The 12,858-nt window shown below is 40.9% G+C and overlaps 1 long non-coding RNA gene across 1 annotated transcript in view; it reads left to right on the top strand.

Annotated features, from left to right (window-relative positions):
• The window catches only part of LOC311240161, a 4,551-nt gene extending 1,602 nt beyond the window's left edge, over positions 1-2,949 (top strand). Inside the window, exon 3 of the long non-coding RNA XR_014620474.1 lies at positions 2,407-2,949. This is a non-coding gene — a long non-coding RNA (uncharacterized lncRNA). The remainder of the gene's footprint in view (positions 1-2,406) is intronic.
• Positions 2,950-12,858: the final 9,909 nt, after the last annotated feature.

Here is a 12,858-nt window from a genome sequence, read left to right as displayed (position 1 = left end):
TACATGTGCATAAATGTCCCCTCGTCCCCATTTGTACATAAGGAGCATTTGGAGTCTTGTTTAAGACCCATTCTGTTCAGTCTTATAGGAGTCAAGTATGTCCTGTGAATATAGTTAAGATTGATTTGTTGATGGTCCGGGTTCCTTGATGCAAGTCGAACATTTGCCCAGGCTTCTTGCCAATCAAAATCTTTTTCTAGGTCTGGTATATCCCTCCTCCAGACTGAGTCTAGGTGGAGGGTTTCATACGAGGCCGTTAGTAATTGATGATAAAAATCTGATACAAAACCTCTCGATGTCTCTCTTTCATCGAAAAATTTGTGGTATCTGTGGTGGTCAATTGTTTTGTTCTTGTTTTTGTTGTTTATATTTTTGTCTATATTTGTGATCAGGCTCCCTCCAAAAGCTTTAAATAGTTTCTTGGGAGACCTGGACACAATTGTGTCGTTGTTGTATCACATGAAGATATGTACATGTAATATATTGTGTGTGTGTGTGTGTGTGTGTGTGTGTGTGTGTGTGTGTGTGTGTGTGTGTGTGTGTGTGTGTGTGTGTGAATAAATTCATTCATTCATTCATTCATTTAATGCTTTATTATACTAGGCTTGTAGTTCATCAGTAATAATATATTATACTAGGCTTGTAGTTCATCAGTAATAATATATTATACTAGGCTTGTAGTTCATCAGTAATAATATATTATACTAGGCTTGTAGTTCATCAGTAATAATATATTATACTAGGTTTGTAGTTCATCAATAATAATATATTATACTAGGTTTGTAGTTCATCAATAATAATATATTATACTAGGCTTGTAGTTCATCAGTAATAATATATTATACTAGGTTTGTAGTTCATCAATAATAATATATTATACTAGGCTTGTAGTTCATCAATAATAATATATTATACTAGGCTTGTAGTTCATCAGTAATAATATATTATAATAGGCTTGTAGTTCATCAGTAATAATATATTATACTAGGCTTGTAGTTCATCAGTAATAATATATTATACTAGGCTTGTAGTTCATCAGTAATAATATATTATACTAGGCTTGTAGTTCATCAGTAATAATATATTATACTAGGCTTGTAGTTCATCAGTAATAATATATTATACTAGGCTTGTAGCTCATCAGTAATAATATATTATACTAGGCTTGTAGTTCATCAGTAATAATATATTATACTAGGCTTGTAGCTCATCAGTAATAATATATTATACTAGGCTTGTAGCTCATCAGTAATAATATATTATACTAGGCTTGTAGCTCATCAGTAATAATATATTATACTAGGCTTGTAGCTCATCAGTAATAATATATTATACTAGGCTTGTAGCTCATCAGTAATAATATATTATACTAGGCTTGTAGTTCACCAGTGATTTACCCACTGGGCTACAGTAAATGGAGTCTTGTGATAATGTTCCCAATACCATGTATTGATGATCATTCATCTACTCGTCTCTAGACTTACCTGGTGTCTTTCACGCCACAGACATGATCTTCTTATAGCAGTCAGATGTGCTGTAGTCTCTCCATGTTCAACTGAAATCCCTCAAGTCCCTCAAGTCTCGTTGCTGTTTAACCCTTTCAATCACCACACTACAGACGGTAGTGGAAGGGTTAACCTTCTATAGTGTGGTAGTGAAAGGGATAATCATCTATAGTGTGGTGGTGAAATGGTTCATCTTCCAAACTAGTTCACCAAACCACAATTCTCTGTGTAATTATTTGTCTTTGATGGAGAAGCAACTGTTGCGTGCAACAGAGGATCAAGAAACGAGTGGTTTCCAGTCGATCCCAATGACTTGGGGGTGTGAACGTGGTGCAGTACTGTACATCACCTGAAAGTAGCCAGTCAACCTCCACTCACTTATGTGTGGATGTACACAATGATCCAGTTAGGCGAGAGAGAGGTAGATAGAGATAGACAGAGAGAAAGATCAGAGAGAGGGAGAGTGGTAGAAAGAGAAAGATAGACAGAGAGAAAGAGATAGACAGAGAGGGAGAAAAAGAGATAGATAGACAGAGAGGGAGAATGAGAGATAGACAGAGGGAGAAAGAGAGAGATATACATGGAAAGAGAGATAGAGACAGAGAGAGGGAGAAAGAGAGAGGGAGAAATAGAGACAGAGAGAGGGGGAAAGAGACAGAGAGAGACAGAGAAATAGAGACAGAGAGAGGGGGAAAGAGACAGAGAGAGATAGAGACAGAGAAATAGAGACAGAGAGAGGGGGAAAGAGACAGAGAGAGATAGAGACAGAGAAATAGAGACAGAGAGGGGGAAAGAGACAGATAGAGATAGAGAAATAGAGACAGAGAGAAATAGAGACAGAGAGAGAGGAACCCACTCCTGTTTCTAACGACTGTCCTCTTTCTGTTTTCTTTTCTTCCAGATGTGGAGGAAGAATGGAAGTCAGATTACTATTAGACATGATGAATACTCTCAACTCAACTGTAATAATCAATAATTCAACTGTATCATTAATTTTGTAGACGTTCCATCTCTGTGACACTGCTGTATGATCAGTACAGCACAAGCTTCTGTACCATGTAATGATATGACACAAGCTGATCTTGGGACATGATCTGAAGTCAAATCACTGGAATCATAGCAAAGTAGCTGCAAGTGACAGAAATCATAGCCTATCCATTGCTGTTGAATTGTAACCATTGTCTGCGAAAATGTTTAGTTCTATTTAAACCTGTGTAATCATAAGCCTTAGGTTGCTGTTCCAGGCAATCTGCTTTTACTTCACGCCGAAGCACCTTTAAGTTGGCGAACGCTGCCGAATGTAGATCTATATTCATATAATATTCATAGCATCCGCATTGCCGTGTGGAACTGAGGGAGACGGGAAATCAGCAGTTTTGGATTTGGAAATATGGAGGGCTTTTCTATGAAACAGGTCATATTCACAGCACACTAGGCCCGTCCGTCCCCGACTAAGGATTTGTATAGTCTACTTTGATTGGCCAAGATTAGCAGATTTTTTTTTTTTATAATAAATATTATTATTATAAATTGTTTTGATCATTCCATTTGGGCTGTGGGCGGTGCTTAATGTCTGAAGGAGTCGACTGAAGGCTCCTTGTCCTCTGTGAAAGCATGCAATTGGTCCACTGATGGATACATCTTGATATTTGTCTAGTGTGTGAAATCCTCTTTCAGTGCCTCTGTGCATGTTTTCTTAGGCAGTTAGCCTCACTGGTATGCGCGCCATTAGCGTTAGCCACGCTTTTAGGTGTCTTTGCTTTTGGAAAGAATGATACAAAAAATATATATATATATTTATTGAATTTCTCTTTGGCATTCGACTAAGAGGTTGGCAGTCGACTACGGCTCATTTCGACCGATTAGTCGACTATTATTCGACTGTTGGAGGTCAGCCCTACAGCACACACTCTGAAGGGTCCCATATGGGTGAACACAGCTGTGACCAATCACAGACTGACCCGTTACCACATGGACTAAATGAAATGAACCCATTGTTAATGTTATTAGCTACGGACGTGTTTAACCCTTTCACTACCACACTACAGAAGGTTAACCCTTATCACTACCACACTACAGAGACGTTTAACCGTCTGTGGTGTGGTAGTGAAAGGGTTAACCTTCTGTAGTGTGACAGTGAAAGGGTTAACCCTTTGTCGTGTGGCAGTGAAATGGTTAACCTTCTGAATTGTCACAGTGAAAGGGTTAACCCTTTGGTAGCGTGGTAGTGAAAGGGTTTAACCCTTTGGCAGCGTGGTAGTGAAAGGGTTTAACCCTTCTACGACACGTCAACATGTCTGCCGTGAAAAAGGACCCATTGGAAAACGTGGCTGTGTAGAGAAAGAGAAACTTGGGATGAATGGCGCTGCGCGTCGTTATCCAGCGACGTCATCAGGAGAACCAAACGACTCACGTTGCTCACTCTACGCCACTCCACTGCACAATAAACAAGTTCTATATTGTATTACCTCTCAACGTGTTAACACAAAATGCTACTGCCGTTCCTTCAATAAAACCTTGTTTTGTTCAGAGACGTATCTGACGTGATGCATTAGGTGTGTGTTTTTACCTAGTTCTGTTTCTTCTTCAGGAATGAGAGCAACACAGTAAACAAACAAACAAACATACTAACCCTCTAACTTTTGTATTATTAGGTACCTTAATACTACACTGCTATTGTTATACTACTACCTATCTTGCTAATGTCTATAGGGAGGTGTAGTGGTTACGTCATTGGTGTTTCCCGCGTGGTCCACCCTCCGTGAAATTGCCATGTATTTCCAAATGGACCCATTTCTAAATCGTCTCGTTTAAAACAAAATAAAGCATGAACATTGGCATGGTGTACCTTTCGCAATTAAGCGTAAAAGTAGCAAAATAACAACGTTTATGTTTTCGTTCACTGAGGAACTACACTCACTCTGGTGCTGCTGACTGACGTCACCACAGCGTAGACTCCTGGCTGTATTAGGCGACGGCACTGAACGACAGGCTGGTAAGTGTAGTTCGTTTTTATAACGACAAATTAAAAACCTTATAACTAACTTTATTTCAACCAAAAAATGCTTAAACAATAATGTTAGTGATAGAAGGGAACTCATTTTGTGCAAAAGTGGAAAACTTGCCAATGTTCCTGAGGCAGAATTATTACAATAGCCGATAATATTTTCCCCAATGATGAATCCCTATACGGGTGGACCGGGCGTCAGACTACACCCCCCTACACTACTATGCACTCAGAGTAACACTCCAGCTCTGCATTAGTTGACGAACAACGCCACTGACCCTGCCGCCTTGTCGTTCACAATCTGTTAGTCGCTTTGGATAAAAGAGTCCGAAAATTTTACTAAATTGTAAATGTAATGGAACTGTCAAACATTCCAGCAACAATTGTGCATTCCAAATCTTTTGAGTCTCAAGCGTGTTACCTTATCATAGTCATTATGGCAGCGATCTTGTGCTGAAGTGTATACTAGGGGTGTAACGGCACACAAAAACCACGGTACGGTACGTACCTCGGTTTTGAAGTCACGGTTCGGTACGGGTTTTCGGTACAGTGGGGGGAAGTTTGGCTTTCCATGTTCCACTCAGGGGTGATGTAGTGTGCAGTAACTAATTGTACTTCTAGGGCTGTCAATGAATATTCTATATTGAAATTAATAATCGACTTGTAAAGAAAAGAAAAAAATAATAATAATTATATTAGATTGTGAAAAAAACAGCCCCCGGTGGGCGGTTAACATACCGTTGTATTCGTTTTTGTACACACACTACAGCTGTTCGGTACGGTACGGTACACACTGAAACTGTTCGGTTCGGTACGGATACGTGTACCTTTCCACCCCTAGTATATACTGAAGTATGACCTCGCCGGAGAGCCCCTTTCCATCTATTTGGAAAGCTGTTTAATCTGGAATGATCTACCATTGCCGATAAGAGACATCATTTCCATCTTTTAACTTCAATCTAAAAAAAAAATGGTTACTCGACAACCAAACCTGTGACCAAGTAGTCAAATAGTATAGTAGTGCACTTCGACAACACCCTACTACTTTACACCTTGTACTTAGTTTTTTGTATGTTTTTATGCTTTGTCTCGTAGCATGATAAGCTTCACGGCCTGTTTAGTTTTTATCTTCTGTGTGGGGACTGCGGATGGAAACTGGCATCCTTGCTAAATCCGGTGTATTTACACTGCATTCATATGCTCTGTCCCATCTAAATAAACAAATGATAATAATAATAATAATCTAGAAACATTCACCCGCTCACAAACAAACAAACAAAAACAAAACACCAGAGGCACAGGTCAGTCGTGTCAACATTAGCATTTATTGGAGGGAGAGGGGGGGCGGGGGTAGGGCTGGGCGATAAAACGATAACGATAACTATCGCGATAAATTATTTCCTCGAAATAAACATGAAACGTGGTCGCAAAGTTTCGATATATCGATTTTCCAAGCTTGGCTCCGTTCAGCCTCGGCTCAACACACTCACTAACAACAACCAGCGTTACGTGATGACGTGCTTACGCACAACAGCTAACAACCAATCAGTGAAGGAGATGGCCGAGACCCGGAAGGAGGTAGGACTCACTCAACAACAAGGCTTGCTAGGCTAATTAGCTTGCACGGCATTGTTTTATATATTTACGTGCCGAGTATGTGTGTGTTTTGAATTCTGAGGCCACGTGTATGGTAGTGTGGGATATACAGTGGACGCCGTTTCAATATATTGTGGCGGAAGAGAGTATTTTAGTGTCATATTTAGCACATTGTCATGGAATACATCGCTTAGAACCAACAGGCTGGCTAGGATAACTAGCTTGCACGGCACTGTTTTATATATTTACGTGCCGAGTATGTGTGTGTTTTGAATTCTGAGGCCACGTTTATGGTAGTGTGGGATATACAGTGGACGTCGTTTCAATATATGGTGGCGGAAGAGAGTATTTTAGTGTCATATTTATTGTCATGAGATACTCCGCTTGTCGGCTAACGTGCGCAGACTGATGACGACATCAACTCGACTTGAGACATTCGCAGCAGCATAAGAAGTTAATTAAACTTGACGGACATTATATCGACGATAATTATCGATATCGAATTATATGAAAATAATTTTATAATTTTATCGCGATAACGTTTTTGGTCATATCGCCCAGCCCTAGGTGTGGGTACAAAAGCAGGTGCACAGCTGAGCTCCACCTGGATGGTTGGTTTCTGCTCACTGTGTGTATAGACATTAGACCGCTGGGTTTTTAGGTCAACTCACTTTACAATTCAATTCAAAATGGAAACGGTTTGTGTTTTCTAATGATTGAGCGTTCATTCGGATTCAGCTATTCATTCTGTTAACACATTCGGGGCCAACCACGTATATATATATACGTGTTTCGGCGCCATGCTTAAAGGGCCAACCACGTATATATACGTGGCAAGGTTGTTTTGGCTTTTATTCCATTGTAATATCCTACTCAATGTCACCGAGCGGCACTGCAGATTTACCCTACTGTTGGAATTCGGAAAAGTGCATTACCGGCCAGATCCTCGTAGGGGTGCTGTCTCGATAATGCAGTGTTCCCTGTTACAGACCGGTGTTTTTTTTTTGTATTATGAATGGACTTTTCTGTTAGCCTAAAGCTATGCGTGTAGCCGTTTTTGGGACGCTGAATTCAGTATGCAGTAAAGAAATATATCATCAGCCAATGGACATATGGATCTACTAGATGGCGATCGATAACTCGGAAATCCTTTTTGCAGTCCAACCGGCCACAGGTAAGAGCGATTTGACGTCAATTACAGCCCAATCGGGCCTTGCTCTCATAGCCATCCACCAGCGAATGGGGCTACTGAGGCTAATGCCGTTATTGGTAATCAATAATCAGAAACGACGTCCTCCGCCCCCTTTCATGCATTCATGGTGGACCATGATAACGACAATATGCATTTTGAGTTTTAGCTCTAGCTTGTCTATAGCCGAAACGCCATTCGATTTAACGTTATTAGCTTAGCACCCTATATCTCGCGTTCCAGGAAATACCCCAGAACATTCTGCTATAACGTTCATATTAAAGACGCTATAAAATGGGAACGTATTGATGAGTTTTTTTTATTTATTTAAGGCATATTGAAGGGACGGTTTATAGTGTCAATTGACAATGAGAATGGACAGATAGCAATAATATAAAGTATAGATTTAGCTCTACAAACAGCCTCACGCACAATGAAAGGTTGTTTTGAAATGCTGGCCGTATAGAATGAGATTAGACGGATCCCAATGGCCCCGAATGTGTTAATATGTTGTATACATTATTATTGTTTTGTATGTATGTATTTATTTATGTATCCTTTATTTAGCCAGGAGGGGCCCTGTTGAGATACAGCGTCCTGGTTCTATGACCACCTTCTCACACGCCACAAGATTTCCAAGGTTCGAGTTTTATAGCGGAAATTAAAACCTAAATTGGTTGAATTGAAAGTGAATTGAACCTCGACGGTAAAAACTCAAACGGACCACAGCTCTTGCCAGGAAGCCTAGTTGTACCACATACGGTACGTTACAAACTGCTGGGCCGGTAGTAAGACGGAATTAATGGAATCTAGTCATTCTAGAACACTGATCAAAAGTTCCAACGTGTCAGAAAACACTGGGTCATCCTGGAAGTCACACTGGGATCTATAGCTGCCACTGGCACAGAGGGACTGGGGACGCAGACACAGGAGGCTGTGAGCGGAGAAGGCAGTAGTGAAAAGAGGCCGAGTTGGAAATAAAAAATTTAAAAAACACAAAAGACACGTCGTGGAGCAGGTGGGTGACAAGGTAAACAACAGCATCTCCCCAATAGAACAGGAAGTGGACAATGGAGAACAGCGGCAAGTATAATTCTGTTGTTGTCACGATGAGTAATCGGGAAGGTACAGACGACACGATCTTGACCGATTGGTACCTAAAGAAGATGTAGTAACTTATTATACACACACACACATATATATACATATACAGTATGTGACCGGGCCCAGTAGTAAGAGACTCATGTCTGGAAGTCAGATTGCGATAACATTTATGAAATGTTTTTCCTTTCCATTTTTTCCCCCTTCATGTTATCAATTTGAATGTTTAAGAACATATTTACTATAACAGCTAACAGTTATAGTATCTCTAAATAGTAAAAACCTTTGTTTAAAAAGGCAGTTTGTGACACAGTACTGTGGTACCGGACTGCCAAGGTGTTAAAAATGCAGCCTGAGTTTAGATTGGATTTTCTGTTTTTCTCTCATTTGAGCTTTAACAAGATTCAAATAATCTTCCTCACATATTTTCAGACACATCATTTGAAAGCTTACATTCTGTACTTTCATAATCTGCAAATATCTGAAAAATGACAGAGGGAGACTTGTGCTACGAACTGCTGGGCTCGGTCACACACATAATATATTATATTTATATATACAGTGGGGGAAATAAAAATCAACATTTTGTTCAGTAAATTTATTTCCAATGAGCGTATTCAAGCAAAATTTGCACCAGGTATTAACTAAAAAAATCCAGACAAGAAATCTAAACTCGATATTATGTAAATAAAGTTATGTGTAATAAAGTGGAAGCGTCCTTGAAGCTGTCATTACAAACAAAGGCTTCTCCACTAAGTATTGAATAACTTTTTTCCTACGTCATTCCACTTTATTACACATAACTTCATTTACATAATGGACTTTAATGTTTCGATTTTTTCGTCTGGAATCCCCGACGCCTGGTGAAAATGTCACTTGAATGGCCACATTGGAAATACATTTACGGGGACAAAATGCTGATGTGTTCAACACTTATTTTCCCCATTGTATATATATATATATATTATACACATGGCACACAATGAGGGTATATGATTCTAACATCCAAAACTATAGAGCAGGGAAGGCCTTCAGTGGTCAAACCATTCTGCATCAATGCACTTTTTAAAAGATTGGCAAGAACAACGGCACACGATACAGAGACTCAACACCTCAGTCGAGGCCTCTACAGTCAGCAGCACATCTAGTCAACCTTTAGCGGAGATCCGCGTCAGCATCTGAAACACACGACTTCGTGAAATGCTAGATCTGAAAAGATTCTGATTTATATTGGTATGATTTTTTTTTTTATAATAATAATAAGAATAATAATGTAAACACAGCCACTTGATTATCACAAGAATAGAACACAAATAAAACCACAGATGGTGAAAACAAAATCATGAAAAACACAAAACTAGAACAAAGCTACGGAGAATAAGCAGAACATTTGTCCAACGACGTAAAACAAGTGGTTTATACTGATCAGCACTAATAAGGTTCAGGACACCGTATTTGGTATCAACAGTGGAAAACTGGTATCAGTGCATTTCTGAAAGTTCTTTGCAACCTATGAACATGTTACAGAGAATTCAAAAGATTCTATCTTCTAAGATAACATTTCTTTTTTAATGATTCACAAATTTCCCAATTTTTGGCGGCCGGGTAGCGCAGCGGATTAAGCGCCTGTCTACCACCGCAGAGACACTGGTATCGAATCCGGCTGTCAGCGGTGCCTCCGGCTTGGCCGGTCGTCACACTGAAACAATTGGCTGTGTCAGCAAGAGGGAAGCCGTGGGTGGTATTCTGGTCGTTGTAAACAGCGACTCCTACATGTCGGTCAGGGTGCCTGCACAGCGAGGGAGGGATATGGTGAAGGTAGTGTGACCTCCCACGCGTTACACTTCACCAATGAGAGTCCGCGCTGTCAGGTGAAAAGAGGCTGCTGGCTGTCTCCTATGTATCGGAGGAAGCATGTGATAGACTTCAGGGCTCCCTAGACCGACCAGTGGGGGGCACATGCACGCAACGACCAGGAAGGGGAGGGGGAAATTGGCATAACGACAAAAAAATTGGGATGGGAGGAAAATACAGAAAAATAGGAGAAAAAGTGGATAAAAAATTCATTCCCAATTTTTACCCCTTCAAGTTTTCAGTGGTCTATGGTTTCAACTTTCTCATGACCTTAGAACTACACATGGTTAGCTCACTAGAGCTCACTAGATCCCATATCAAATTGCTCCAATAACGGTTGATGAATAGCGGATCGGTTTTAAATCGAATCACCCCAATAAATCGAATCGTGAGATTCCAAAAGATTCCCACCCAGATAAAATGTGATTTTCGTGGCGTGGGCAGAAGACTCAACTGAGCTGTGGCTGAAAAATAAAATATAAAGTTTTAACAATGTATAATAATAATCCATCTTGAACAAGAGTTATACCACCTATGACAATGTCACTAAAGCCAACAGTATCCTCCAGTATAAACGTAATGGACGAGGGATTTAAAGCTGCTATAAATCACATTCAGCCACTAGATGTCACACTAGAGCAAAAGAGGGGGGAAGGTAAAGACTAAATTAATGCTGTTGGGTCAAACCTTCTTACTGTCTTTTACTATTATGTACCTTACTACTATGTTTCTATCCTTATATTACTTATTATATTATATTACTACCTACCGTGCTATTATGTCTCTACTACTATGCACTCAGAGTGTAACACTCAAGTTCGACACTATTTGACGAACAATACCACTCACTCTTAGCTGCCAGAGTTGTACCCTTCCCTTCCTGCTGACATTTTGTAAGTCGCTTTGGATAAAAGCGTCACATAATTACTAAACGTAAATGTAACTGGTGGAAGAACGGGCTGACCTCATCCCCTCATCCTCTCAACACCTCATCCCCTCAACACTTCATCCTCTCAACACCTCATCCCCTCATCCTCTCAACACCTCATCCTCTCAACACCTCATCCTCTCAACACCTCATCCTCTCATCACCTCATCCTCTCATCACCTCATCCTCTCAACACCTCATCCTCTCAACACCTCATCCCCTCAAAATGTCAGCAACATCCAGGCCGTAAGAAACATTCTGGAACAACCAGTGGCCTGGACCTCGATAACTTTCTACCGTGGAACACCTGGGGGGTTTCCATTCCTCCGCAGAGACGAGTCTCTATTCGTGACGTTAAATTCGGTTGAAAAAGATGTACACCTGGGCGGCTGATTGGCGCAGTGGGCAAGGCGCTCGCCACTAACGCAGGAGATGCTGGGTTCGAGCCCAGCTCTCGGCGTTGCTTCCGGCTTGGCTGGTCGTTCATACTAATACAATTGGCAGTATTAGGGGGTGGGAAAGCGGGTGGGTGGGGATCGGACGTTGTGGACAGCGACTCCTACAGGTCGGTTGGTGCGCCTGTACAGCAGAATCAGGAAGCAACGGGGGCAGCGTGAGCCTCCCACGCGTTACTCCTCGCCACTGAGAGATTGCGCTGTTCAGGTGAAAAGATGCGACAGGGGGTGCTCCAGTAGCACACCATGTTACCGCGCTGCGTCGCGGAACTCCGTGCTGCGTCACGGATCTGGTTGACTCCGAGTTCGATTCCCGGACTCGCCGTCATTTGCCGAATGTCTCCCCCTGCTCTCTCTCCCGTTTCACCCTACAACTGTCGGTCATGCTTGACCAGGAAAGCGATAAACGCTAAAAAATAAAGTTTAAAAAAAAAGAAAAGATGCGACAGCTGCCTCCTCGTGTACCGGAGGGGACACGTGATGCAAGGCTTGGTCCTCACTGCAGCCGACCAGTGGGAGGCATGGTCTAGCAACGTTCGAGACAGGGGAGGGGAGAATTGAAAAATACGAATTGGGATGGGAGAAAAATAGAAAATGGGGAGAAAAAGTAGATAAAAAAAAAGATTTACACAGAAACCAGTTCTGTGCAAATAGACATTATTTTGATGATGTGTTTTTGTCTTTCAAGGCCAAACCAGTACCATAAAATCTTATTAAAATATAAATTATGTAATAAAAAGGGCTGCTATAAAGCTCACATTGAACCTTCTCCTCTGCTTAAAACTAACTTTATATTTCACACTTTTGACACACACACACAAGATTATAATAACAATAATAATAAAAAGAATAAATCAAAACAAGCTTAAAAGGGCCGTTCTAGAGCTTAAAGACAGTGGTTAAACCAGAGGTAGAAAAAATAAAAGATACAAATATGATTAAGAACATAAACAAAGATACGAAGGTCGGTGGCACCGCAGTCTTCCTCCTCTGCAGCCTCAGAGTCTTGGGATGAACTTGATGAACTCTTGCAGCTCATCACCCCCCCCCCCCCCCTATGATTTAAAAATAATTGGAGAACAAAACAACAAACAACAACAAAAATACAAATCTCCATAGAGCTCCGTATCCGCCCCCCCCCCCCCCCCCCCCTCCCCCGCCACTGATTACAGAGTTATTTCCCCTTGAATTAACATTAATCATAATTTGACTCTAGAAACATA

Source organism: Notolepis coatsorum, assembly GCF_963971535.1.
Source record: "Notolepis coatsorum genome assembly, chromosome: 14".
In the NCBI taxonomy this organism is placed as follows: Eukaryota; Metazoa; Chordata; class Actinopteri; order Aulopiformes; family Paralepididae; genus Notolepis; species Notolepis coatsorum.
This window is presented reverse-complemented; position numbering and strand designations above follow the sequence as displayed.